Source organism: Pipistrellus kuhlii, unplaced genomic scaffold, assembly GCF_014108245.1.
Source record: "Pipistrellus kuhlii isolate mPipKuh1 unplaced genomic scaffold, mPipKuh1.p scaffold_m20_p_1, whole genome shotgun sequence".
NCBI classification, from domain to species: Eukaryota; Metazoa; Chordata; class Mammalia; order Chiroptera; family Vespertilionidae; genus Pipistrellus; species Pipistrellus kuhlii.
Window position 1 is genome coordinate 195,928,584 of NW_023425404.1, and position 27,304 is coordinate 195,955,887.

Sequence of the window (27,304 nt, forward strand, 5' to 3'; positions counted from 1 at the left end):
CCTCTGGCTAATTGTTTCCTTTCCCCAGAGCACCTGCTCTGACTCACCCCACCCCCACCTCCAGGTGGGGGATTATATGTTGCCAGGGCACTGCTCTTACCCTTAGAAAACCAGAGGGAGGAAAGGGTACCCATGGGCAGTGGGGAAGGAGCACACTGTTATCAGAGAAGGTGCCAGATGCAGAGCCCAGGGCTATAATTAATGGTAACACGAAGCAAGGGAAGTGGGGGAAGGCATCAAGAGGGACGTGATGGGGAACTGAAGGGGAGTATCCTCGGGCTGGACCAGCTATCCTGGTCAGAGAGAAATCCGTTTGGAAAGATGAAAACCAACGTGCTGTTGAGGCCCAGTCGGTGAAGAGCTCACTCAGCTCTCCTCTCCTGAAAGCTGAGATCTGGCGCTCTTCTCCTTCCCAAGGTGGCAGGGGCTGAGCTCACAGGGAGCTTGGACTTGCCTCCCTGCCATGTAGCCTCACAGCTCAGCCCACGTCCCATCCGGGTCCCAGCCGGAAACCTCCCGGGAGACAGTCTGAAAAGCCCAGCTGTGCAGTCTTCCCCACACACACACACCCCACTTTAGGGCACCAGATCTCCCCTCAGCTGGTCTCAGCAGGTGAAGCCAAAGTCCCAGTGGCAAGGAGGGGACTAGACTCCAAACCCAGCAGTACAGGTGGGCGGAGCAGCTCAACAGATACACACTGAATATTCTGGAAGAAATTGGAAGTGGGCAAAAGGCCAATAATGACATTATTGTTGACTGGGTAAAAGAAACGTTGGAGGAAGCGAAGAAATGTTCATCCATTCAAGGGCCCTGAGAGGAGTGCGAGTTGCCTGTCCTGGGTCTCATCGCTGCCATTCAGCCAGCTCCCATGAGCTCTGAGCTCTGAAGACAAAGCCTGAACGAGGAAGAGAAACACCCCAGTGTCAAGTATGCCATCTCTATGGCCCGGGAAATGGGAGCAGGAGTGTTGCCCTTCTGGAAATCCTGGTTGAAGTGAACCCTAAAAGGGTTCTGATGGTGTTTGCTTGCCTCGTGGTGAAAGGAGTGAAGAGGGTGTAGGCCCAGGGGGCAGGGTCAGAGGCTCAGCACCCAGGGTTCCCAGGAAGCACAGAGATGGCTCTAGCCCTCCCAGTGCTTCCACTTGATGTCATTATACAAGATCCCTAAAAGCGTCTCTGTTCAGCCAGGTAGCCTCTCCTGTATTTAACAAAAAGTGTTGCATTCTTGCAACAACCTAGTCCTTACATGTTTTACCATTGAATGTATTGCTTCGTTGAAAATCTAGAGAAATAAAAACTTATTTTCCAGGCACTGTTTCTGCTTCCTGCCTTTAGTCGAGTACAGATGCTGCCGTGTTATTAAGTTTAACAATCTTTCAAACCAGCTTCATTCGGCTGTTTTTGCTCAAGGGGAGGACCAGCAGAGGGAGCCATCAAACTGGTTGTCAGCTGTCTCTGGAGGCCAGCATTTGATCTGAGACCGGCCTCTCCTTCTGTCTCCCTTCCCTCCACTCTGTCTCTTTGGGACTTTGCTCTCCACCCTCTCAGAACTATGCTTTGTTTTAGGAGCAAAATACATTTCTAAGACGTCTGATATGGGGGTTGGACTAGACTATGATAATGCTATTTATCATCATCTTTATTATCATCATCATCATCATCATCATCTGGTAGAGCCTTAATTCACTATACCTGAACCAGGTTCTCAGGTGAGCTTCCTACCTTCCAGAAGAAAGAACCCCACCAGGAGCCAGGAAACCAAGGCAACTCAACACAGCACAAGCGGGAGGTGAATTTTAGGCAGCTGGTACAGGGCTACCTTCATGTGACTTCTATAAAGCCTACAGGAATGCTCTCAGCCCCGCAGGAATTCCAGCTGCCCTTTCAGCTTAAAGTTCTGGCCTGCAGGTTTGGCTAAGAAACAGTAAAAACAAGGACATCTATCAATGTCTAGTCAGTTATGCAGGACAGATTTGCCTATTGGGAAGGGAGCCTTAACCAAAACTCAGACACTTTTCCCAACACCTCTGCCTCAGCCACTCTTCGCCAAGGGATGGCTGCTCATGCCCAGGCAGGTAAGATCAGCCACAGAGCATCACCGAGCTTCTGCTAAGTCCTCATCAAGTACAAACAGCTCCTCACTTGAGGGAAGAAAAACTCTCTGGTCCACCATCTGCTATTGAGTTAAAATCTGAGGTCTTAATCCCCTGGCTAAACCCAAAGCCTTGATCCTGCATCTTATTATTTTTATTTCCAGGTGCGATTCAAAGTTCCTAGCCAATGGATCAAGAGTAGTGTTATCAACTGGCCTTTTTAATCTTCACCAGAGAATAGAGAGACAGGAAGGAAGAAAGAGGGAGAGAGAAAGAAACATCTGTCGGCTACCTTTTGCATTCCCCCTATCAAGGATCAAGCCTGCAACCCAGACATGTGCCCTAACCAGGAACAAACTAGGACAATGCTCAACCAACTGAGCCAGTCTGGCCAGGCTCAATTTGCCTCTTTAAAACCCTTTTATCCATTCCCAAAGTTGGAATCAACCAGGAGATGACCACAAAGTCAGAAAGATGGTATTACACATGTCAACTTCATTGCTGACACAACCAGAGTGGAGAACGTCATGAATATCTGTGGTCACGATGGGTCCCCTGATAGTTTGCATTCATGTAGAGACTGATGCCCAGCCACTGACTTGATGGAAGGACTTCCCTAAAACTGTCCACAGAGGAAACAGAGCATGCATCCTGTGGGCGAGGTGAATCCAGGAGAGAATGGGCAGCCAGGTGGCCCCCAAGGTGCTCATATCACTAAACTGACAGGACTGCCTCTTCCTCCTCTGCCCACTGTGAAGGTCATGGGGAAGAGGGCTAGTGGTATCTAGAAAATCCCCTCTATAGGTGTGGGGAGGGATAACAGGACATCTGGCACAAGAGACACAAAAACCTGAAAATCGTACTACTGGGAACACTGTACAAGCGGGAGGTGAATTTTAGGCAGCTAGGTGTGCAAAGGTGGTGTATTTCTGGGTGCTGGCACGCCACTGGGTGTTACATGCATAGCTTTCTCCTCCCAAAAACGCTTGTGGAAAATAAATATTCCCAGGTCCTAGCTGGGTGATACTGGGGAGATTATTTAATCTGCCTGAGCCATGATTTCTTCACCTATACAAGGGATACTCATTTCCAATTCATTACAAACATTGAGCAGCATCCATAGGGGTCTGATTCATGAGACTAAGCTCATAAGCCTTTTGCCCTGGCCATCCAGGTTCTCACTCTAACTCCTGGAGGCCATGCTGACCTGGGAACTGTGTGTATACCATCCAGTCACTGAGGGTTAGGGCGGGGGGCAGGGGGTGGGGGGGGGGGTGAAGGGCAAGGGGCTGGTAGAAACCAGTCTTCAATATCCCTCTAGACTCACTTTCCTTGCAGAAGGCATTGGGGTCCTCAGTTGGCCCTAGAAAATGTGCTGTAATAAAAGGGGTTGATTCCATTTTCGAAATCCATCATTCCCAGGCTGATGAACAATGGGAAAGGGCTGCTTTTCTTTTCTTTTCCTCTTTTCTTTTCTTTTCTTTTTTTTAAGGAAGAGAGAATGTTTGCCACGTTCTCTCTATTCATATTCATTAGCCCTGTCTCTCCCAATGTGTCACCTGTCAAGCCCAATAGGATAGAAACAGACAGGAATAATAGACCTCGATTATGTGCACTTGCAAAATAAATGAAAGTAACAAGTGAGAGGATCCAAGGAAACGAGTGTGGGTGTTGCTGGGTCCTCGTGTTCCCGGTCAGAGGCTGAGGAGGAAGATAATTAACATTTCTATGCAACTCAGCCCCCAAATTGCGAGGAGCTAGAGATGCAGAGATGAAAACATTGTCTCATCCACCAAGGACCTCGGATGAGCTGAGTCTGATCAGCCTAGTGAGAGCAAGGATGGACATGGTCCCAGCCTCTGGGGCCTGGGGAGAGCCTTCTGAGATACCAGAGCCGAGGCAAAAGTTAAGAAGGAGCGAGCCAAACAGAGGGAGGAGGATAAATTCAGTGATGAGAGCGCTCTAGACAGAGGAAATAATGTCCAACACCCGCCAAGTCTCACTGCCTTCCAGCGTGCTACCTGCTTTCCACGAAGCCCCTATGGCATTGTAGTTTATAATGAGAAATATGTATTTGATCTTCGGCCATTTCTGGCAGAGTCCTAAATCTTAGAATTTCCTAAGCAACTACTGGACCTCACCTAAGGATGGAGACTGGTGGTCAGTGGAACCAACCACTGCTCAGTCCCACCAAAACCTCCGGGAAGGCAGAGGGGCTGGAGGTTGAGTTCAGTTGCCAATGGGCAATGATTTAATGCAACATGCCAAGGCAACAAAGCCCTCCTAAAACCCCAAAAGGACTGAGTTCGGGGAGCTACTTGATTTATAAACATGTACCTGCTGGGAAAGAGACTCACCAGAAGGGCGGGGAACCTCTGCACCATTTCCCATTCCTGTCCCATGCATCCCATCCGGCTGTTTCTAGTCATATCCTCTTGTAATAAACCAGTGATCTAGTGAGTAACATGTTTCTGTGCTTCGTGAGCCATGCCAGCAAACTGAACACAAAGAGGGGGTGTGGAATCTCCAATCTATAACCATTGAGTCAGAAGCAGGTGGCGACCTAGGCTGGTGAGTACATCTGGGGGTGGAGGAAGGATAGTTTTGTAGAACTAAGCTCAGAACTTGTGGAGTCGGACGTTATCTCTGGGTATCTAGCGTGAAGATTGAATTGAATTTCCAGTACAGGACACAACTGGTGTCAGAACTGTTGGTGTGGAAGCACCCCCATCACACACACACACACACACACACACACACACACACACACACACACTGAAATTTGGTCCAGACTTTTAAATTCCTGTAGCAACATGCTCATGAAACAGCTACTGTTAGCCCCCCTATTTTTCAAGTGAGACAACTGAGGCGAGACAACTAGCTTGCCCAAGGAGCCGTCAGCACACACCCGAACAAGGAGTGAAACCTAGAACGGTATCATTCCAGAGCCTAGGTTTTAACAGAGACAAACCATGCTGCCTTCCAACGTGATGAGCAAGGCCCAGAAGTGGGCTCCAGTGTCCTGTCCATGGGTAACTACAAAGAGGGCTGTTTCTGGAAGTAACATGGGAATCAGAGAAGAGCTGAACACTATTTGAAAGACTTAATGTACCATGGGAAGAGGCAGGAGGTTACCCTGGGATAAGAAGATCTCAAAGGGTTTTAAGAGGAACGTTGCGAGTAGATGGGTTTTAAATAAATCCCATTTTCTTGGATCCCACCAAAGTAACGAAATAAGACCAGAGACTGAAAGGCAAATGAGGACACTCTTGTGGTAGGTAGTCCAAAGGGAAAGTGGTGGGAGCCGAGACGATGAAAAGCAGACTGGAGCAAGAGGAGAGACCAGCAGGACGGGCTGGTCTAAGGACAGAGGGAGGATGGAGGGTAAGGGTGATTCCAGACTAGATGGAATGACTAAAAGGTGCATGTTGTCTCCAACTGAAACAAGAACACAGGGAGAAATGTTTGGTAGGATTGCACTTTTAAACACTTCCTTCTTTGCTTAAAAAAAAAAAAAATTAATAGCAGTTGTGACCACTCTGGCTTCAAAAGAATGTATGTTTCCTCAGACACTCACAATCTGCGCTTGATTATGGGGGTCTGTTATGGCCTTGAGAAAGTTAAAAATATAAAATATGGCAATTAATAAGGTAATTTTTAAAAAATATGTTTTATTGATTTTTTAGAGAGAGGAAGGGAGAGGGACAGGTAGAAGGAACATCCATGAGAGAGAATCATCATTGATTGGCTGCCTCCTGCACACTGCCCTACTGGGGATTGGGGCCACAACCCAGGAATGTGCCCTGACCAGGAATCAAACCGGTGGTCTCTTGGTTGACAGGTCAATGCCCAATCACTGAGCCACACTGGCTGGGCAATAAGGTAATTAGGAATCATCCTGTAAGGGAGCCAGTGATGCACTTTCATGGGATCAGAAACACTTGAACTTGGCAACAACCTTATGTTTGGGCAGAGGAGCCTTCTCTTCTGGGAAGAGGATCCATAACTTTCCCGTACAGTGGGGACAGGACAGCCTCTTCCATAAACGGTGCTGGGAAAACTGGACAGCCCCCTCCAGAGAACGGAATTGGACCACTCTTAACCGTACACAAACATCAACCTGACAAGGATTCAGGACGTAAGTGCGAGACCAAAAACTCCCAGGAGAAAAAACAGGGGGAGCCCCTTGACATTGGTCCTGGCAATCATGGATTTGGGATTGGACACCAAGAGCACAGACAAAACACAAAAGCAAACCGTTTTTTTTAAAAATGGGACTACAAACAAAAAAGTGTCACTACAGCAAAGGAATCATCAACAAAATGAAAAGGCAACTGACAGAAAGGGAGAAAATATTTGCAAGCATATATCTGATCAGTGCTGATATTCAGAATTTATACCTCAGTAGCAAAAAAAAATAAACAAAAAAATAATCCAATTTTAAAAGGAGCCAAGGACCAGAAGAGACATTTTCCCCAGGAGATACCAATGAACAAGTGTCCATGAAAAAGTGTTCGCCATCACTAACCCCCGGGGGAATGCACGTCCAGACCACAGCGAGGCACCCCCACACATGCTGGGATGACTTTCTCAGAAAGCCCACTCACAAGTGTTATCCAGGGTGTGGAGGAAAGGGACCCCACGTGCACCCTCGGTGGGAAGGTAAATCGGTGCAGCCATAACTTGTTTTTTTGTTGCTTCCATTTCCTTTTGGAAGTTGAATCTCTGCTAGTTCCTCCTCTGACACACCAGATGGCAGTGTTCAGCGAGTCCAGAGGAAACTCCTAAGCTATGGACTGCAGCACAAGATAGAGGCATTTCATGCTACCAGTAAATGGCTCTTAACCCCTCAGAGCTTCCTGAAGGTACAGTCGTCCCCACATATCTGCAGGGATACCCCCAAGATAGTCCCCGTGGATGCCTGAAACCACGAAGAGCTGGAACCCTATGTTTTTTCCTATACGTCCATTTTAGGGCTTCTCTTTGGTGTACCCGGATTGCCCGCATCACTACTCTTGCACTATGGGGCCATTATGAGTAAAATAAGGGCTCAACAGAATCAATGCAGTACAGGGCAGCAGGTGCAATGACAGCTAAGACAGCCTGGATGCACCGGACAAAGTGCTCCCTGTCCCGAGTGGGGCAGAGGACTGTGTGGGATCTCATCATGCTGCTCCACTTGGCCCATCAGCACGTGTCTAAACCACCATGCCGGAGGGGTGGGAGGAGGGGGGACATAAAGGCAGGAGAAGGGTTTTAAACACACCTCACCCTTGCTTCAGAGTTAGTCCTGGGAGCTTCAAGAGAAAAAGTACTTCCCAAGTCAAACTTTGCTAGACATGGTGGGACTACATGAAAAGTCAGATTGGAATTTAAACTCTTCCCCCCCCCCCCCCCCCCCCGCCCGCGCACGCGCAGGAAAAGCATACATGGTTCACAGTCAAGACAGAAGGAAACCGTTGTTAGCTCAAGAGCTGACAAGAAAAATGTAGCAAGTCTACGGCCATACCACCCTGAACGGGCCCGATCTCATCTGATCTCGGAAGCTAAGCAGGGTCGGGCCTGGTTAGTACTTGGATGGGAGAAAAATGTAGCAAGCTAGAACCTAAGCAGAACACATTTAAGTCATATTAACCCCCAAGAGGCTATTAAGAACCGTGTGCTGAGAGGCACCAGGGCTGACAATGGAGCCCCGCAGCAGCTCAGCTATGAGCCAGGATTATGGGGTTTGAACTGCAGCACTTACAGAGAAACAGATTCCCAGAGAAACAATCCAGCAGAGAGCGCATTCTGGAAGTTGACACCTTCTGAAAATCTGTGTTAAGAATGGCTTTGGTCTCAAAATCTCATCTCAAATGAACCATCCAAGAATGGTCCGGGGTCAGAAAACCTAGAGCTTAGATCTTGCCGAGGACCTGCCCACCAGGAGGGAGAGGAGAGAGAGGAAGGAGAGGAGGTCAGCTTTCCAGCACTGGGCTCAACTCATTTACAAACAGGTGTGTGAGGTGGGAGCTGCAAAGTCTCTATCAGTCATTTCACTGGGGCTGCAGCCAGAAAGTCTCAGCAAGGACGAGAGGATTTCCCATCTGGGGCTGGAACAGTTTGTGTTCAGCAGGCACCGCATAGACAGGGCCACGTTGGAGGAAAAGTGGGAGTCAGGTGGCAGAGATCTGGAGGCATTCATGGAGGACCTGAGTGGTGAGAGCAGGAAGCCCCTGGCTGGGTCCACAACCACAGACAGGGTCAGGAAGCCCTCTTTTCTGAGAATATGCCCTTACATCGTTGCCCACTTCAAGGAGCAGTGGTCAGCAGCAAACTCAACCGTGGTCAACACAAGGACACTCCTGGACTCCAAGATACATCCCTGAAAACAGGGCCATGAGATGAAGGGAAAGAAAATGGCGGCCTTCCTATCAAGACTATCAACACCTTCCCTGCTCATTATCCAGGGAGAGGACTGTCTTGGGTCTGAAGAGGGAGGGCTTTCCCTGGAGAATCCACCCAGCTCCAGAACAGCAAGTCAGGGCCTCCACGTCCCAGGGAGGGCCTTACCAAGATGTGCCCATGGAGGCGGGAGACAGAAGCCACCGTGCCCAGAAGTCCTACCTACGTGAGAAGTGTCCCCAGCCCCTCGGGTATTTCTCTCGGTTCCAGCTGCATCAGAGAAGACACAATAATGAGAGGACCTTTGTTTATGGCAAAGGCTTCTTCCAGGCCTTGGACCTCCATGTGCATGCGCAAGAGAACCTTTCAGGTGCCACCAGTGCGCACCTTCAGCCACAAAACCAACTGCTGGCCCAGGAGAGGATCCCGGCAGCGAGAAGCCCTACGTGTGTGCTCAGGGCAAGAGAGGAGACCGCCAGTCATGCACCTACCACCGGCCCCCGAGGCTGCGCCAGAGAACGGCCCACACCTGGGGCCTCCACATCAGAAGCTTCCTCCATGTAATGTGTCTATTTTTTTATTTTATATTTTTATTGGTTTCATGGAGGAAGGGAGAGGGGGAGAGGGAGATAGGAATATCGATGAAGTGGGCAAAGACTTCTCTTAAAGGCATGTAATATGTGTATATATGTCTGTCATTACACATATTTCTATAGTACTTCTCTATTTAGAACATGCTTTATGATGTCCCAATCTTACTTCACAATCATTGTCTCCCCCACTAAAATGTAAGTTTAAGGGAGACAGGGCATTTTTGTTTTGTTTACTAGTCTCGAACCCAGAAAGTGCCTGACCCATTTCCAATGACCAATAAATAGTTGTTGAATAAAACAACAACAACAACAACAAAAACGGTGTCCCATTAGAGGTCCGAGGCTTGGAAGAAGCCTTTGCCACACATGGCACCAACAAATACCTGACATATTAAAGTATTCACACTTTAGCAATAGAAACCTTAAACCTCCGCAATTACCTATTCTGCTAGAATAATGGAAACATCAATGATGAAGAGCGAACTTCCGGCAGAAACACTGATGTGTGGGAACCCTCCCTCCCACAGCGGGCGGCGCGCCATGTCCCTGATGGTGGACGAGGCCATGAAGCTGCTGTGCTCCCTCTCAGAGGCGAGGAAGATGAAGGCGGCCGTCAAGCACCCAGGACGGGGCACCCTGGTCACCGGCGTCGTGGCCTTTGTCAGGGAACTGGTAGGGGGCCTGCCGGGACTGGCCGTCGGGGGCGCCGTCAGGGGCTTCTCGGGGCCTGGATGATGAGCTGGCAGTTTAAGCCTTTCCTCCAGATCCTCATGGAGCTGCCGCCCGCTGAGCAGAAGCTGCTCAGCCAGGTCATGGCCATCGTCAGGCACCTGGAGTGGACGGACACCGTGAAGCTCACCATGCTGGTCATGGCAGCGAGGCGCTGCAGGAGAAGCTGCTGGTACTGCTGTGGGCTATGTCACCCAGGAGCTGCAGGCCGAAGTGCAGTACGGAGACTAGGCTCGGGGGGCTCCTGATCAATGATTCTAACTCTCTATCCTTCTCCCTTCTACTTTGTAAAAAACACGAATAAAATAGAATTAAAAAAAAATCATGGGTTGATCCAGGTCAACCATCAACATCGACTGCAAAGCCAAATCATTTCAGAAAGAAGACAATGCTCTGCGTTTGGTGGGATCAGGAAGATGTGCTGAATTATGAGCTTCTAGAACCAGGTAAAACCTTTAATATTGATCTCTATTGACAACAAATAATCAACTTGAACCATGCTTTAATCGTAAAATGACCAGGATGGGCCAGAAGACATAGCAAAGTAATTTTGCTTCATGATGACACAGCATCACACACTTCAAAAGCAATTAAAGACACGTTAAAAGATCTTGTCTGGGAAGTATTAACCCACCCGCTGTATTCATCAGACCTTGTTCCTTCAGAATATCACTTATTCTAATAGATGACAGACACTTTCTGAGCAGCACTTCAAAACATACGAAGTGGAAAATTGGGTCTCTGAATGGTTTGCCTTGAAACAAGAAAAGTTCTATTGGGATGGTATCCACAAATTACCTGAAAGATGGGGGAAATATGTAGCTAGTGATGGACATTACTTTGAATAAAGCACTTTAGATGCTTCTTTGAAATTATTGTGTTTTCTTTTAATACAAAGTCTGCATTGGTAACCAGTACACCTGGAGGGGAGTGGACTGACAATTCTCAGGGGAAAAGGGGAGTGGTGGATGCGGGAAGAGACTGAACATAAACTGCACCTATGGATGAGGACAATGGGGGGTGGGGAAAGGGAAGAGGGTGGGGTGGGAACTTGGTGGAGGGGGAAAGAAATGAGGAACCTTTGTAATAATATGAACAATAAAGATTGATTTAAAAAATAAATAATAAAATAAAAATAAAAAAGAACTGCTGCCAGAACTTTCCAAGGGACCAGGCCCAGCCTCCATGCTCCTCCTGGCAGCGCGCCATGGCACCCAGAGGACTGGGATAGCTTTTCCTGTCTTGCACATCTGTGACTCGTGGCTGCCTTGTGCTTCTCCTATGGCATTCCCTGCACTCGCACAATGGACCCCCTTCTCGCGGCAAAACTGGACACCAGGAGGACTCCTCACGTGTTTGGGCTTTTATTTTAATAATGGCATGTATATAGGGCTCCTTTTTCTTCATTAACTGGAGTTGACTCTATTTCCTGGCAATGAAGTGTTACAAAAATAAATAAATAAATAAATAAATAAATAAAATTTATCATGAGCTGTTTAAGGAACATCCTCTTGGACTGCTCTAGTATGAACTTGTCCTTACCACCAAAAAATTTGTGAGACAGGTATGGAGATTGAGAGCAGTTGGCTTCCACTATGATAAAGCCAAAAACTAGAAGATGCTCTTGCTAAGAAAATGCCCCCCCAAAAAACAGGCAAGTATCATGAAGAGCTTGTGTAAACAAAAAAAGTGTAAACAAGACCCAGCACCAGCTTCCTTTCTTCCACATTATTTAATATCCTATATAAATAGAAGGCTAATATGCAAATTTTCCCGTCTACCAAGAGTTCGACCAGAGGGCAGGGCAGGCCAGACCCCACCCGTGCACAAATTCGTGCACTGAGTCTCTAGTCCATTAATAAAAATGGTTTACCCGCTCATCCAGTGTGAGCAGAGACCTATGAACCAGGAGATCAGGGTTCAATTCCTGGTCAGGGCACTTACCGGGTTGCAGATTCGACCCCTAAAGTGGTGCATGTAGGAGGCAACTGATCAGTGATTCTCTTTCATCATTGATCTCTCTCCCTCTCTCTCTTTCTCCCTTACTCTCTGAAAGCAAACTTCAAACTTCTATTTTGTACAACCCCTTGAAAGCACTTTGAGGTAGTTCATAGATGGGATGCTTCCTATTCAGGAATTACTTAATAAACTCCATTAGATTTTCAAAAATAAATAAAATCATCAGGATGACCAGCAGACATGGCTGGCGATCTCTGGACCTTGTTGGGTCTCGATTTTCTGAGACAAAAGTAAATTTGTGCAACCCCGCACCTTCTCTGGAAAGATGATTCCAGCATCCTATCTAATCTCTCTTCCTCAGCGTCCTACCTGTAGAAGCTGGCACCCATTTTCAGTATGGCTCACACACAGAATGCAAATTCTAACCAACGACTCTGCTCAACAAAATGATACTTCCAAACACGTTTAATTGGTACACTTGATTTTAAATAGGCCAGAGCTCAAAGAATTCAGCTTTGGAATCGTGGTAGCCTTATTCTAGTAGGCACTGAGCCCATATCTCTCTTCTCCTAAGAAGAGAACCCAGGAGGTGTGTCATTCTTTGGGGCTAGTGTGGCAGAGGCTAGGCATGGTTCCATGGCACATTCTTTGTGCCAACTGGTTTTGGGCACAGCTATGGAAGGCAATCACACTCCTGATGCCTGCATTCCATTATAAGCTCCTTCAATCTGTTTCTCAGCCCTTCAGTTTTCACCAAAATCTCAGATGGTTGCTCAACCTTAGACACAAAGCACAACCCTCTGAAGCAGCCTTGATAGAACCCCACTGACAGGAGCTGCAAACAACTCGTGCCTGCCAATAACAGAGTCTGTAGCTCTGCCGCAGAATTCAAGGGTGTGGAGATATATCCTCTGAGTGAAACACTTTCGGAATCACCCCGAGACAGTCCGACTCCATCACAAATTTCCGGTTCTGAAGTGGAGAATACTGAGCACATCAGGGAGATAATACATACACAGATAGTGGAAGAGGCACCAAAGGAGGAAGAACCATCAGCGATAGGAATGGATATTCTATCAAAGACGTTAGTCATCTTGGAGGAAATCAGGAATCATGTCTCGCTACTCCCAACAATGATTGAGCAAATGAACAAGCTAAAGACAATGCAGGACATCCAGGTCAAAGTTACACAAACAAACTTCTCAAGACTTGTTGGTGCACACATCAGTAGTAATGTGGTCGAGCTTCGACCAGGACTTAATCCAGAAGTGCGCCCACCACTGCAAGCTCAGCAGCAACCAACCTCTGAAGAGAGACAAGAAGCACCAGATGCACAATACGCTGAGTTCTTTAGGAAGATACAGGCACTGAGAAAGTAGGAGAACCTAGCGCATTATGCTTTAATCAATGGTGTTAAAATAATGATATAAGGAAAAAAGTCTGTAGCTCTGATTTCTGAAGGAAGAAATTCATAATCACATGAAGAGCCAAATTCAAGCTCAGAAATGTCATCCCATGGTGCTAAGCAGCAACCTCAGACACCTTGGGATGAAAACGGTCCTTCTGTGAGGGCAGTCAGGACAGAGAGCACCCCAGAAGTACCATGACCTCATCCCTGAGGATCAAGAGGATGTCCTGCAGCCACTGGTGACATCCTCAATGGGAGTCGTTCCAGCTCACTGAACCGAGGTGAGCTCAGTGGTGGGTTACCATGTTGACTGAGATGGGTTCAACATTCTCTGCCTGTGCCTTTCAGATCAGGCCCCCACCTTCTCAGTGAAAGTGCAGGTGTCAACTAAGAGCATTGTCCCCATCATGTACCAATTTTCCCCATAATATCCTCAATGTCTATCACTGAGATCTGTCCTGCCTTAGAGAAAATTGAGGCTGAACCATGGTCCAAAATATTAAATGAAAAACTCCAGAAATAATAAGCTTGAATTGCATGCTGTTTTGAGCAGCATGATGAAATCATCCCTTTGTCCAGCATACCCATGCTGTGTCAATTCCCTTCCCATTAGGCATTCAATAGCTGTCTTGGTTGTCAGACCAACAAATCACCCTTATTTTACTTCAGAATAGCCCTAAAGTGCAGGAGTAGTGGTGCTGCCACTCTACTTTACACTTGTGTTAGGAAATTTAGTTTTTATCAGGGATAAGAGAAAGAGGAGCTGAAGACAATTGCAGCTACCTCTGCTCCTTGTCTCTCCACGCTCCCTTCAAAACTATTGGTAATACAGAATAAGAACACATGGAGGAGAACATTTGTCACACAGCTAAGATTGTTCTCATCATTTGCTGAGATGACCCCATATGTAGCGATGAAATCCCTTATTATAAATGGCTTCTCATGAGTTATGTCAATTAGACAAGTCTCTGCTGATGCAGTGAAATTCATTAAATTGGAGAGAAGGCTAATCAAACAGCATCCTGAAGACAGGTTTCCGTACTTGAAGATACTCAAACTTGAAGGCCATAATTTAATGGTTCTGCAATCATTTCCAGATCTCTTCAGGGCCGCAACTGCCTTTAAGAGGAAGCGTGAAGGAACATTTAAATATTATAGGACCACGAAGGAGCTCAAAGCTGAAGTAACAGAACAAGAGGTTGAAGATGCACTTCAAGAACCACCTTTCAAGAAGGCAAAAATGACACAACTCGATTATGGGAGTTTAAAAGTTGTTTATGGAATGACAAGTACAGAGATAGATGCTCTAGTCAAGTCAGATGAAAAACCAAAAGAGCCTTCTGCTGCTGAACAATTAGTTGCTGTTTCGTGAGTACTCAAGAGACTGACAACTGGTATTGATCTCCTTGTCTCAAGGAATCAAACCTCCACTTAATATTTAGTTTTTTACATATTATCTACCTTTAAAAAAAAAAAAAAAAGAAAGAAAAAAAGAACACATGGGACTATACCCTGAAAATAACTTGAGGGAAGACAATGCCCAAGCTTAACAGTTATTTTTAAAATATCAAATGAGGACATATTAGACCTTTAAACCCAGTAGGAACACAGACAAAATTCAGGATCTCGGAAGCATTCTATTACTTGTGAAAGGAATTATGACCGAAAAGCCAAGGCCTGCTCACCTATATCTCACAAGCTTTAGTTCAGAACATCTGAGAATTACTGTAAGATACATTTTAAAAGACCATGTACCTGCATTGGAATACCTTAGCAGAGCTTACTCCAGACACTCAACTTGATGAGCTAGTAATAAAGACTTGGTTCAAGAACCAGAGGGTCAAAAGGAGGAAACAGCTGCTATAAAGTCAGCCAAGTCTGGCACAAGAAGCATCAATCAAACCATTTCAGCAAAGAAGGGGACTCCTTTACCTGTACCTTCTACAAACATTGTGGATGCTTACGACTATGAACCACCTAAAACTTTTGTACCCAGCAACCTAGAGGGACTGGTACCTCTGTGTGGAATGCATAACGGGGTTTCAGACTCATGGCCTACAACAGATATGTCTGGGGGTCTCTTATCCTCGTGGGCCTCCAATCCCTATGACAGATCAGTTTATACAACCATAAGCCATACCTGGGAAGGACCACCCCTGCAGTCTAGATCAGTACCTCTTCCCCAAGTGACCTGATTGAGGTAATATGGTTGGGATTGATCTCAGTGTGATGGCACATTCATCCACAGATCTTAAGGTTTGTGATCCAAATCTTGTCAAAGAGACATTCCCAAATACTTTAATGGGTCAACTCCAGAACATACCACATATTTATCTTTTTCTATAATGTAGAGGGCCCTCTGGGAAGGCACATGGACATTCTTTTAATTCTTATCAGCTGAGCCCTCAGCACTAGCAGAGTCCTGTAGCTGGTAAAGAAATGAGGAACCTTTGTAATAATATGAACAATAAAGATTGATTTAAAAAATAAATAAATAATAAAATAAAAATAATAAAATAAAAATAGCAAGAAGGCAGGGGTGTTATCAGTCCTAATTTACCTTTGTCCAGGTTTCGGGAGAGGGCTTTGAGATGTAAATCCAGTCTAGCACTCAGAAGGAGGGAATGAATAGGACCTGGGCCCACCCAAGCTCCTTTGATCCTAAGTTTTCCCAGTGAAACCTCTTTGTATTTTGGAGGATAAATAAATGTGCTGTGTTGCCTGTGTGACTGTCCTTCCATCAGAGTGACAGTCTCCACCCGGCACCCAGCTTTTAGGTTTATTTCAGCCTCTTGTCTCTTATTTCTTAATCCCCAGCTCCTCCACTCAGAAACCTGTCCTTCTCCCTTTCCGTGCCGGACACTGAAAAAGGAGAAGCACCCACCACATTTGGCGCCTGAATGGACTGAACTTAGTGCAGAACAGGCAGCTAGAAATCAACAACATGGTGTGCCTATCCCTCTTGAAATGTTAATAGGAACTGGGGCGTGTCACAGCTTACAGGCTCAGATGATATTCCCTTTGCCAGCTTATCAGCAGATAAATATTTGTGGCACTACGGCTTGGAGGGAGCTGCCCACTAAGGGAGAAAAGACCATGGACATTACAAAAATTATACAGGGGCCAGAAGCCCTAGCAGGACCTTGTGGCACGGTTGCTTCAGGCAGTAGGCAGAGTGGCTGGAGATCCCTATGCGGGATCTCTGCTAGTGAAGCAACTGGCTTTTGAGAATGCCAATAGAACATGTCAGGAGGCTCTACGCCCCTACAGAACAAAAGGCTCAATTCCTGAGTCCATCTGTATTTGTGCTGATATTGGGCCTTCCTATGTTCAGGGAGTGACTTTGGCTGCTGCATTATAAGTCTCTGCAGAGGGACTGAAAGGGCAGGGCGGAGTTATCCCTAGCCCTCACCCAACCAATCAGGGTTAGCCGAGGCAGTGACATCACCACCGACCGAAGTAAAACCCCTGGACTGGGTGAAATTGGCGCTCTCTTCCGCCATGCTGCTGGCGTGAGTGGGACAGAGCCCATGCTAGCATGGAAAGGGCTCTTTTGTTTATTGCATCGGACTTGGCTCCCTGGTGGTCCTTGGGGATCACGAAGTCTGGGCGTAACATATGGGGATTCGTGTGGGATCCCCAGCCAGGACCATGAGGGACTCTGATCCGGAGAGCCCGATTGGCCGCGGTAGGTGTGTGTGTGTGTCTGTGTCCTTGTGTGTGTGCTCTGGGGGGGACGTAAAACCCCTCATGGAATTGGTGCCAGAATACGCCTGGTGGACGCACCATGAAGGCCACGGGCAGGAGGTCAGAAGACGTTCTGACCTCCCGGGAAGGCCCTAGAGCACATGTGTCAAACACAAGGCCCGCGGGCCAAATCCGTCCCGCCAGGCCTTGCAATGTGGCCCGCACCACGCTGTCATCACTGCACTCCGCTGCATTTCCATCACAATGACAGTTTATGACTGTTCAGTAAACCATTCGGCCCGCGATTTAGGCTGGATTTTAGATTTTGGCCCCTTCTCTGATTGAGTTCGACACCCCTACCCTAGAGGGACCCTCATGTGGGGAGAGGGATGGTAACCTCTCCCAGGACAACCTGCGAAAACCTTTCCCAGGTCTGAGTTTGGTATCTGCGGGCAACATGGTAAAGTGTGCCGGAGTGGCGGTGCAGGGGGCCCCTGGTGGTGTTGGGTCGGAGTGGGGGGCTTCCATGGGGCTCAGTCTGCGCGCTGAAGCGTGGCTGGGCAGTGGTGGCCTTGCTCGGGGAGCAGGTACCTGGGTTTACTTTGCTGGCTGCCTGGAGAAGGGGAGGAGGAGCCGGGAAGCCACTGGGGCGACCCATGCTTTTTCCTTGGGGGCCACCTGAGTAGCGTGGCTGGGGCGGCGGCAGCAGCCTCACTCTGGGGGCCTGGGCCGGGGGCCCTGGTCTGGCGTGGAGGCATCGGGTCCGTGGCGGCATCGGGTATGGAAGAAGAGCTCGAGGGCGAATTTCTGTGCTCAGTAAAGGGAAAAGGCCAGTTCAAAACGAGTGCGCATAGTTTTGGGCTGTGCTTAAAACTCTTTTCTGTGTACAGAATGAGCTTTAAAAATGGTGGAGATTAACTGGGATATAAATTAAAACTGGTTTCCCAAGTCATTGTAAGCAGCTTTTGAAATTCCCCACCGTGAGGCGGAAACTATTGTAGATGGTAATGGTAACAAATTTACATGAATGACCGGGAGTCTTCAGCTAAAGAATGTGTTCATTTGCATTTGAATGCTACTCCAGTGATCTGCAGGGAGTGGCAGGTGATTCCATAGTGAAGCTGCCCAGATGGCCTTGCTTACAATGGTTAGTCTTTGTCATTGGTATCAGTTAAGCAGAGTCATATAGCTACTTAAGTATGAATTGTGATTGACCTATGAACAAAATTCATTTTTTCTGACATTGTCTTAAATCCTAGTAAACTGCCTCTGGTGCGGAGAGGTTTAGGGGAGGCCAGAGAGCGCAAGACTATTAGCTCTCCTGCAAAGAGATTATTCAGTGCTTTATTTAAACTTCAGAAAAAATTTTGAGATCTGAAAAAAAAAAAAAATGTGTGACCAGATCTGTTGCTGAAACTTTACCCTAAGTAAGCAGGATGTATTAGAAATGTAATATTATTAATCTAAAAATGCCAAATATATTTGACTTGCCAGCTTTAAAAGTTCAAAGTATATTTTCCCAGGGCAAGGCTTATCCATTGCACTCCAGATGTGCTGACCCAAATGTGGAAAACTCGACTGCATAATTTGTGGTAGTGGGGGACTGCGTTCGCAATTTTGTTTATAAAAATTAAAAAAAAAGTTCAAAGTATAAATTGAATTAGGAAAAGTTAATTGCAGTAACTAAATGCCTAGAATATGGCAGGCTAAACTGTATAACATGTGTTAAGAATAAGCAGTATGCAGTATTTTTTGAAGTCAGTTTTTCTGAAGTAATGTTTAATGTAACATATGAAACTTTTATATTTGATCTGTTTTGCTTTGCTTTGCATTGTAAGTTTGAATTTGGGCTTATACTTGCATCTTGTATTTTGTTTAAACTTTGGGAATCATTTTTTGTTTCAGTCATGTGTGTCTACTTTATAGATTTAAGTAGACTTCCTCACAAAAGTTTATAATTTATTTAGAATTGTGTTAAAACAATTTATTTGTATGATTTAACCCCCCGCGACTGCTTGGACAATTTTCACCGATATTCTGCGGGGGGAGTAGAGGGGGGGTTAGAAATGCAGATAAATATGTATCTGTAGGAAAAATGTCGCATTTTAAATTTCAAGTGGTTAGAGGCCTGGGAACAGGTACTGGATCTGCTCCCTCCTCCCTTGCCTTTTCTTTATAATTTGAGTCATGGTTATGTATTTTTAGAAGATAAGATTTTTATAAAAGTTATAAAGAGATTGTCCTGACAGGTTAGCTAGGAGAGGCAAGCCTGTTAGTTTCCTGATGGGCATTGGGGCAGCCTATTTAGTCTTGAGAGAACCGATAGGACTTTTACATCAGCCCAGGAAGCCACCGGACAAACTGCCTGTTTTCCTTGGACATCAAGAAGGACTGTGGTCCTCGGAAGGAACACGTACTGGGGGAATGCAGCTGTTGAACTGGTCCAAAGTGGAACAACGGGCCTTTGAGGAGCTAAAGAAGGCTCTCATCTCAGCAGCTGCCCTAGCCTTGCCAGACGTCAAAAAGCCCTTCCACCTCTACATGAGTGAGGTAAGAGGCATTGCCAAAGGGGTTCTCACTCAGACTCTAGGTCCCTGGAAGAGACCTGTTGCCTATCTAAGAGACTGGACCCTGTGGCAGCAGGGTGGCCAGGTGCTTCCAGGCAGTGGCCACCACAGCATTGCTGGTGAAGGAGGCAGATAAGCAGACTCTGGGCCAGGAGCTAACCTGGATGGGCCAGGCTTTTCTCCTGGACCAGCCCTGTGTCCAGATTCATAAGACTCTGGCCATCAACCCTGCCAGCCTGCTTCCAAATAATGATGGAGGAACCCATTTATGACTGCACAGAGGTAACAGATGACAAGGTACTGTTCACGGATGGGAGCAGTTATGTTCAGGATGGGTCCTGACATGCAGGGGCAGTGGTAGTTACCCTGGACCACACCATTTGGGCACAGTTCTAGAACTTTTGGCCTTAATCCAGGCCCTTTGATGGAGACACTGTGCCATCCACAGAGAAAAGAGGGTTACCAACTGCAGCCAGAAGGAATAGGCTGAACAGAAGCAAGCCACTGAAGGACCAGATGATTGGTGGACCCTCCAGATGACAAGACTGTTGGTCCCAGAGGCTCTAGGTCAGAGTTGCCCAGTGACACCAGATTACCCACTTAAGTGTCACCAAGACTTCTGAACTTCTGTGAGGCAGAGTTGCTAGAAGTACTGTCTGCGCACAGGTAAATGCCAAGCAAGGTAAGGGAGTCCCCCTGGGAATTTGGGTCCCAGGGAACTTCCCCAGGAGAGCATTGGTAGGTGGATTTCAGAGATTAAACCACCAGCATTAAGATCTAGTTTTTATAGACACTTCAGATTAGGTTGAAGTATACCCCTAAGACAGAAACTGCCTCTATAGTAGTCAAGAGATTACTCCAGGAGATTATACCTAGATTCGGGCTGCCAGTATTAGATAACAGCCCCACCTTGGTAGCTAAGGTATCTCAGAGTATAGCTCTAGCCTTAGGACAGGTAAAGTGAGACTCTGGAAAAAGTTTTACTAAATGTGTCCTAGAATCGGTGAAAATTGGACCAATCCCCTGTCCTTTGCCCTCTTAAGGGCCAGGTGTACCCCTTACTGAGACAAGTTCCCCCTTTTGGGAGGGCATCATGTATGGTAACCATTCCCTTGCTCAAGTCCTTACAGGCTCTGCAGTTTGCTTGTTCCATATGCACTTCCCAAGGACTCAAAGGGATGCTACACTGTTATTCTGAGCATGCCCACTGCTGTTGAAGTAGATGGCACCCAGACCTGACTACATGACTCCCAGCTCCTGCATGGCCTGGATCCTGGCAACTAGCAGCCTCACCTGTGAGATCCCCAGCCTGGGCTCCACACAGGCCAGGAGGAGAACTGATGCCTGCGGGAGGGGAACTGGACTTCAGTGAGGACAATACTGATGGGAACTGTGGTACTAAGGGTCTTGGTAACTGTATTTGTTGTTTATACTGAAAGGAGGTAGGCTGAGTCAATGATTTGACTCATGCACATAAGACAAGGGGGGAATGAAAGGGCAGGGCGGAGTTATCCCTAGCCCTCACCCAACCAATCAGGGTTAGCCGAAGCAGTGACATCACCACCGACCGGAGTAAAACCCCTGGACTGGGCGAAATTGGCACTCTCTTCTGCCATGCTGCCAGCGTGAGTGGGACAGAGCCCATGCTAGCATGGAAAAGGCTCTTTTGTTTATTGCATCAGACTCGGCTCCCTGGTGGTCCTTGGGGATCACGCAGTCTGGGCATAACAGAAATACAGGATATTTTACACCTTATGTGCTTGATCATTTACCTATTAACCTCTGGGGAAGGGACATTCTAGAGCAAATGGGAGTATTGCTAATGAGTCCCAATGCTGCGGTTACAGCTCAAATGTTAAATCAAGGATTTTATCCCTTAAAAGGATTAGGCAGAAGGCAGCAAGGCAGACTATACCCTATCCCCACATCCACCCAGCAAGGGAGAAGAGGGTTAGGATACGCTGAGCCGCAGCCTTTTCATTAGGGGCCTTGGTCATCTCTCCAACCCAGAGGAAGACTGCTGCAAAAATCGCATGGCTCTCTTAACGACCCTGCTTGGGTTGATCAATGGCCCTTAACTGGAGAGAAGCTTCAAGCAGCACAGCTTCTAGTACAAGAACAGCTTGAAGCTGGTCATATAGTCCTTGGAATACACCTATTTTTGTAATTAAGAAAAAATCAGGTGGGTGGAGACTTTTGCAAGATCTCCGAGCAATAAATAAGACCATGGAGGTTATGGGCCCCCTTCAAATCTGGGCTGCCCTCATCTACTGCTATTCCTCTTAATTATGAACTACTCATTTTAGACTTAAAGGATTGTTGTTGTTGTTTTTCACTGTCCCTTTGCATCCAAATGACTGTAAATGATTTGCATTTAGTGTCCCTGCAATAAACTTTAAAGAGCCATCGAAGAGATACTGCTGGAAAGAGCTGCCACAGGGAATGGCTAACAGTCCTACATTATGCCAGGATCTTGTGGATGCAGCTATCCGCCCCATAAGACGGCAGCTCCCCCAGGCATACATCATCCATTATATGGATGACATCTTGTTGGCTCATGAGAATGTGGAGACTCTTCATACACTTTTTGCAAATTTACAACACTCTCTCTTAACTATGGGACTGTGTATTGCGCCAGTAAAAGTACAGAAAAGTTCTCCTTTTCAATATCGAGGCAGTTTAATTGAAGGAAGTATTGTGCGTCCTCAATGCTTACAAATTCGGATGGATTCATTGATGACTTTAAATGATTTTCAAAAATTACTTGGGAACATTAATTGGGTCCATCCTTCCTTAAGATTGACCACTGCAGATTTAGCTCCTTTGTATGGTATTCTTCGAGAAGATTCCTCACCATCTTCTCCTAGACAATTAACTGCAGATGCTGGTACTGCTTTAACCAAAGTAGAAGCTGCCCTTTAAGCTGCCCAGCTTACAAGAGTAGATTTAACCCCTTCAGGTATTAATTTTTCCTAATACTCACGGAGTCATTTGGCAGGACCCAGGAGTAATAGAATGGCTCTCTACCTGGCCCATTCTCCAACCAAAGTATTAACGCCTTTTCATGATTTGGTTTCTCAGCTCATAGCGAAAGCATGGTACAGTCTAGTTCCAGTGGGAGAACAAGAACCTTCCTTCATTACAGTGCCATTTACCACAGCACAGCAAAGTCGGCTATGGCAATCCTCTATTAATTGCCAAACAGCTCTTGCTAACTATCCTGGTCAAATTGGAAGTCATTATCCTGCTAATAAGATTTTGCAGTTTCTGTCACTACTTTTATATTTCCAAAAATAGTTAGGCAACAACCTCTTTCCCAAGCACTAACTGTCTTCACTGACGGATCCAGCTCAGGGAAAGCCGGATTCCATAGTGTAAGAAGTTCTAAAGTAATTCAGACAATTTACTCTGCTCAACGAGTAGAAATCCAAGCTCTCATTTATGCTTTAGAAAACTTTGCCTCTGAACCTGTCAATATCTACAGTGGCAGTGCTTATGTAGTCGGAATGGCTACAATTATTGAAACTGCTACTATTGGGCGTACTATAAGGTGACCATATGTCCCACTTTTGGCGGGATAGTCTCGATTTTTAACAATTTGTCCCACGTCCCAAAGCATTTTTAAAAAATACCAATTTTTGGAAAGAATGCACAACAAGCTAGGGAACAGCGGGAGAACGGGAAGGGAATATACGGTTTTCAGCGGCCATGTAGCTATTTAGCCAGGATATGAGTTTTATATTATTTTTGTTAATTTTATAATGTTAAACTTTAGTAACAAATAATTGTTGAGAACTGATTACCGAGAACTGCTTATCAAAGTTCGCATTGTTGATCAGTTATTAGAATTCGACCACCATTGTTTGGACTTAATGAACAATGGCATTTTTGGGGATTGGCCACGATGAAAACTTTTTGTAACTGTCTCTCAGACGATACACATGGTACTGTGTGCTAGTAAGCTAGTTAAACAAGTGATGTCATTGCAAATCAGCTATTCAGATAATTTAGGTGAGTAATTCATTTATTTCATAAATACATAAATTTTCTTGAGTTTAGCAGACAGTACTCATATTATTTACCATATTTTTCGGACCATAAGACGCACTTTTTTCCCCCCCAGAAGTGGGGGGAAAAGTCCCTGCGTCTTATGGTCCAAATATAGCCTACACATATACTTTAAAAAAAAAGTTTTTTTACTTGCCCGGCTCTGTGTGGTCTCTGTGTGCTTGCCCAGTTCTAAAATGGTTCTAAATGCTGCTGTTTACTTTACAGGGTTGATTACATGTGTTTATGACTGTGATGTTGGGTTTTAATGCACATAAAATATTTTAGGACACTATTTGTTTCAGAATCTTTTTTTCTTCATTTCCCTTCTCTAAAAACTGGTGCGTCTTATGGTCCGAAAAATACGATATATTTTATAGTGGCGGCAAAAAGTCTAACGCCGGCCTTGAAAGTGACACGACTATATCTAATTTTTTTTTTTACTATATTTGTAAATTCTACTTATGTTGAAATTTAAATACAATACTATTTTTGCATTCTATGAAATTTTTTGTTGCTGCATATAAACCAAATTTTTAATCAAGACACCCCCCCCCCTTTCCTGGTCAATGGTGTCCCACTTTACCAATGTTAAAATCTGGTCACCTTAAAATAGATCAAACTGCAGAACAATCAAACTGGATGCTATGACTTGTGCTGACCAACAGGGGGCGCACACATGGAACATGGTGGGTGTCAGCAGCAGGCAGCAGACTGCAGAATATGGCAGTTACGGTGGGATGGTGGAGCAGGTGATCAGGGGCACCAGACCAAGGTGGGTCACTGCCATGGGGGCAAGCCTCTGGTGGTTACTGATATTCTTTGCTCCCACGTGCCACAGAACCACCTGGCACTTGCACCTGCTGCCGGCACCCAGCACCAGTCCAGATCACTCAGCCTTGTTAGCAGGTGCGAGCAGTGGCTGCTGGCCCTGGTCACCTCCAAGGGCTTCCTCACCTCCCCCTGCTCCTGGGGGGCAATCAGAGCAGCAGCTGCCACTCAAACCACTGATGGCACCGGCCCCCTCGCACCTGCTGCTGGTGCTGGCCCCAATGGCTCCATGCCATGTGAGCTGCCATCAGCTCATCAGAGCAGTGGTGGCAGGAACGGGGCTGCCAGCAGACAGGGGACCAGGGGCCAAGGCAGAAGGGGATGCAGAGGATGTGCCTACTGCAGCCTCGCAGCCCACAGTTCCTTTCAAGGTGCATAAATTCATGCAGTGGACCCCTAGTATGTCTATAGAAAGGTACATGCTGCCACCGAGATGGTGGGAGTCATTCCCAGAGGAGAGGGGACAGGACACTCCCCCACCCCCGACTTTTGGCAATGCCCCTTTCCTTTGAAAAATGACATTGCCCCAAGAGCCAAAAGTAAATGGGAATTAGAAAGAAAAAAAAAGGATGGGGTTTTCACACACAGCTCCAGATGGGATCAGGGTGGGACCCCACATCTTGGAGAACGATGTTGAAAACAGGGAGAAATATTAACTGGACAGGTAGGAGGAACCGGCACCAGAAGGAATTGCCTCCCCCCGCCCCCTTGGTTTTGTCCTACGCTACACTTCAAATGTCTGTTTTGTATTAAATTTGCTCTTTGTCATATTGAAAAAATGACATTGCCCTAAGAGTCAAAAATAAATGGGAATTAGAAAAAAGAGAAAACCTGTCACCAGATCAAAGCAGCAGCGAAGCAGAGTGTGGGAAGGGAGGGAGGGAGGGGGGGAACCTTCTTAGAGCCACAAATGAAGAGTTTCAAGCATCCTATCAGGACACTACTTGAAAGCCTTTTTGCTTGTCTGACCTTTGGTCCTTATTCTGTTCTTACCTGGCTCACAAGTGTATTTGGGGTGCCCTCTGGCACCACCTGGTGGCCGTGGCGCATCACAGCAGCCTGTGGATGTGGAACATTCGGGTCCTGACCCCACGGTGGAGACGCTGGCACCCTGACCATCAGAGCTTAGTCTCCACGCTGAACGGGTTCTTCCAGGAAAGGCACACAGACCTCCCCCCTCGCAGGGAAAAGTAACTGAAGCTGAGCTGTGAGAACGAGGCACTGTGGCCATACAGGGGCAGCACGAGAGGGCCGGCTCTGGCTGTGGCTGCTCATGATGTAAGGGGCGCACTCCACCCCCTCATCCCCCCGCGTCCGGGCAGGGGCGCCTCTGTCCTGCTGGGTGAAGGAGATACTACAGAGGAGCAGCCTTGTGGAACTAAACTGCCTACAATGAGGGTCCGGGGAGGCCCATGCTCCAGGGCGGAGCCTCGCGCTCCCTATCTGCCCTCCCACTCCGGCTCACTAAGGAGGCGCTGGGAGGCAGCCAGCACTGCCTGGCTGAGCAGGTTTCTCTGGGTAAATTCCATGCTCAGAGGTCACCGAGTCTCAGTGGGTCAACCTCTGCAGAGCTCTGCACCCGGGGCCGCATGGCCGGCAGCTCTCTGCTCCTCTCCCCTGCCCTCGCGTATCTTAATGCATCTGAGTTTTCCAGGTGAGCGTGGCCCCAGCAAGAGGAGGCCGGCCAAAGGCACCTTGAGGCACCTCAGGCAGGTGAGCAGCTGGGCTCCTCTCGGCTCCGCAGGCCGGTGTGGTGTCCCAGCTTCCCTGCCTCACCCCAAACCTCTTCAGAGGCCGGAAGAAGCCGGTCAGACCCTCATGTCCACTGAGACTGAGGGTGCGGACAAGTGGCTTCCTGCATGGAGATGAGCCACTTCAAACCCAGGCTCCTCCCTTAGAGGTTCCCGCCCTTTACCTCCCCACCCCCCAAGTAACCCAACTTCCCTCCCCTGGGCAGTCAGTGTCCAGCACTGGGCCCCTGGTGGTCCCCACACCGCCTAGGAGCTATGAACGAGGACTGGGTCATCGGACAGCGCTGGGCTAATAACACAGATAGCAACTGGTAAGACCAAGCCCACCTCAATTCTACAAGTGACGTGTGCACGGATGACTTAAAGCAGCAGCTACCAAGAATTGCTGCCTCCCTTGGGTGGCTAGTATGTAGCACGTCAAAGTACTGTGCATCTCGGTAGTGATTTCATGGGCCACATCTATGTTTTCACAGACAGACATCCATCCCCATATGTCTCCAGCTACCTTCCCAGCATGGAAGTTTATGTCCTATCCCGGCGCCATTAGCTCAGCCAATCCCAGTACACAAAGCCTAACTCAGCTCATTATCCTCGCTAACCAGCTAGTCCCAGAGGGAACTGGCTGATTCCCGATGCAGTCAGATAGAGCTTTAGGCGGCATGCCCTGGGGACTCCCAAGTCCTCTTCAGCTTTAACTAGGGCTCCAGGCAGTTCTTCTTGCCCAGATTGGGAGGGTTAGGGAGGCAGCTGCGCATTCTACATGCAGATGTTTGCATGGAATGAGGACAATGCAAGACAGAGGGTGCTTAAGAAACTGCTCCATAACATGATGGCGGCTGAGAATGCTTCCCGTGAGTCCTCGTGAGGACCGATCTTCAGCAACGTTCATCCTGACCCGTCAGCACCCACTCCCAGCCCGCTCCCAGCCTCCTACTCAGCACCGGTTCCCCACCTGCTCAGCACGTGTGATCCCCCGAAGGGTAGCCTTCAGGGACTCGCCCGGGACTAACTCCCCTCCCCCCTGCGTCATTCTTTGGGGTTTGGGGGTTCCTCTCGGTCACAGGAAGCTGCAAGTTTCCTGTCATAAACTGCCCATGACCAGACCGGAGGGCCTGCACTTCCTCGGGTAGGATTTCAGGCCTGGCCCTTCGCCGGGTCTGTGAACATGAGCCTTTTTGCAAGCCAGCCAGGGGACAGAAGCAATGGGCCTTGGAAGAGAGGCCATCAGCAGGGGGAGTCCAGGGTTGGCCACCTGC

At 47.3% G+C, this 27,304-nt stretch overlaps 1 pseudogene; it reads left to right on the plus strand.

Annotated features, from left to right (window-relative positions):
• The window catches only part of LOC118708913, a 21,984-nt pseudogene extending 11,955 nt beyond the window's left edge, over positions 1 to 10,029 (plus strand).
• Positions 10,030 to 27,304: the final 17,275 nt, after the last annotated feature.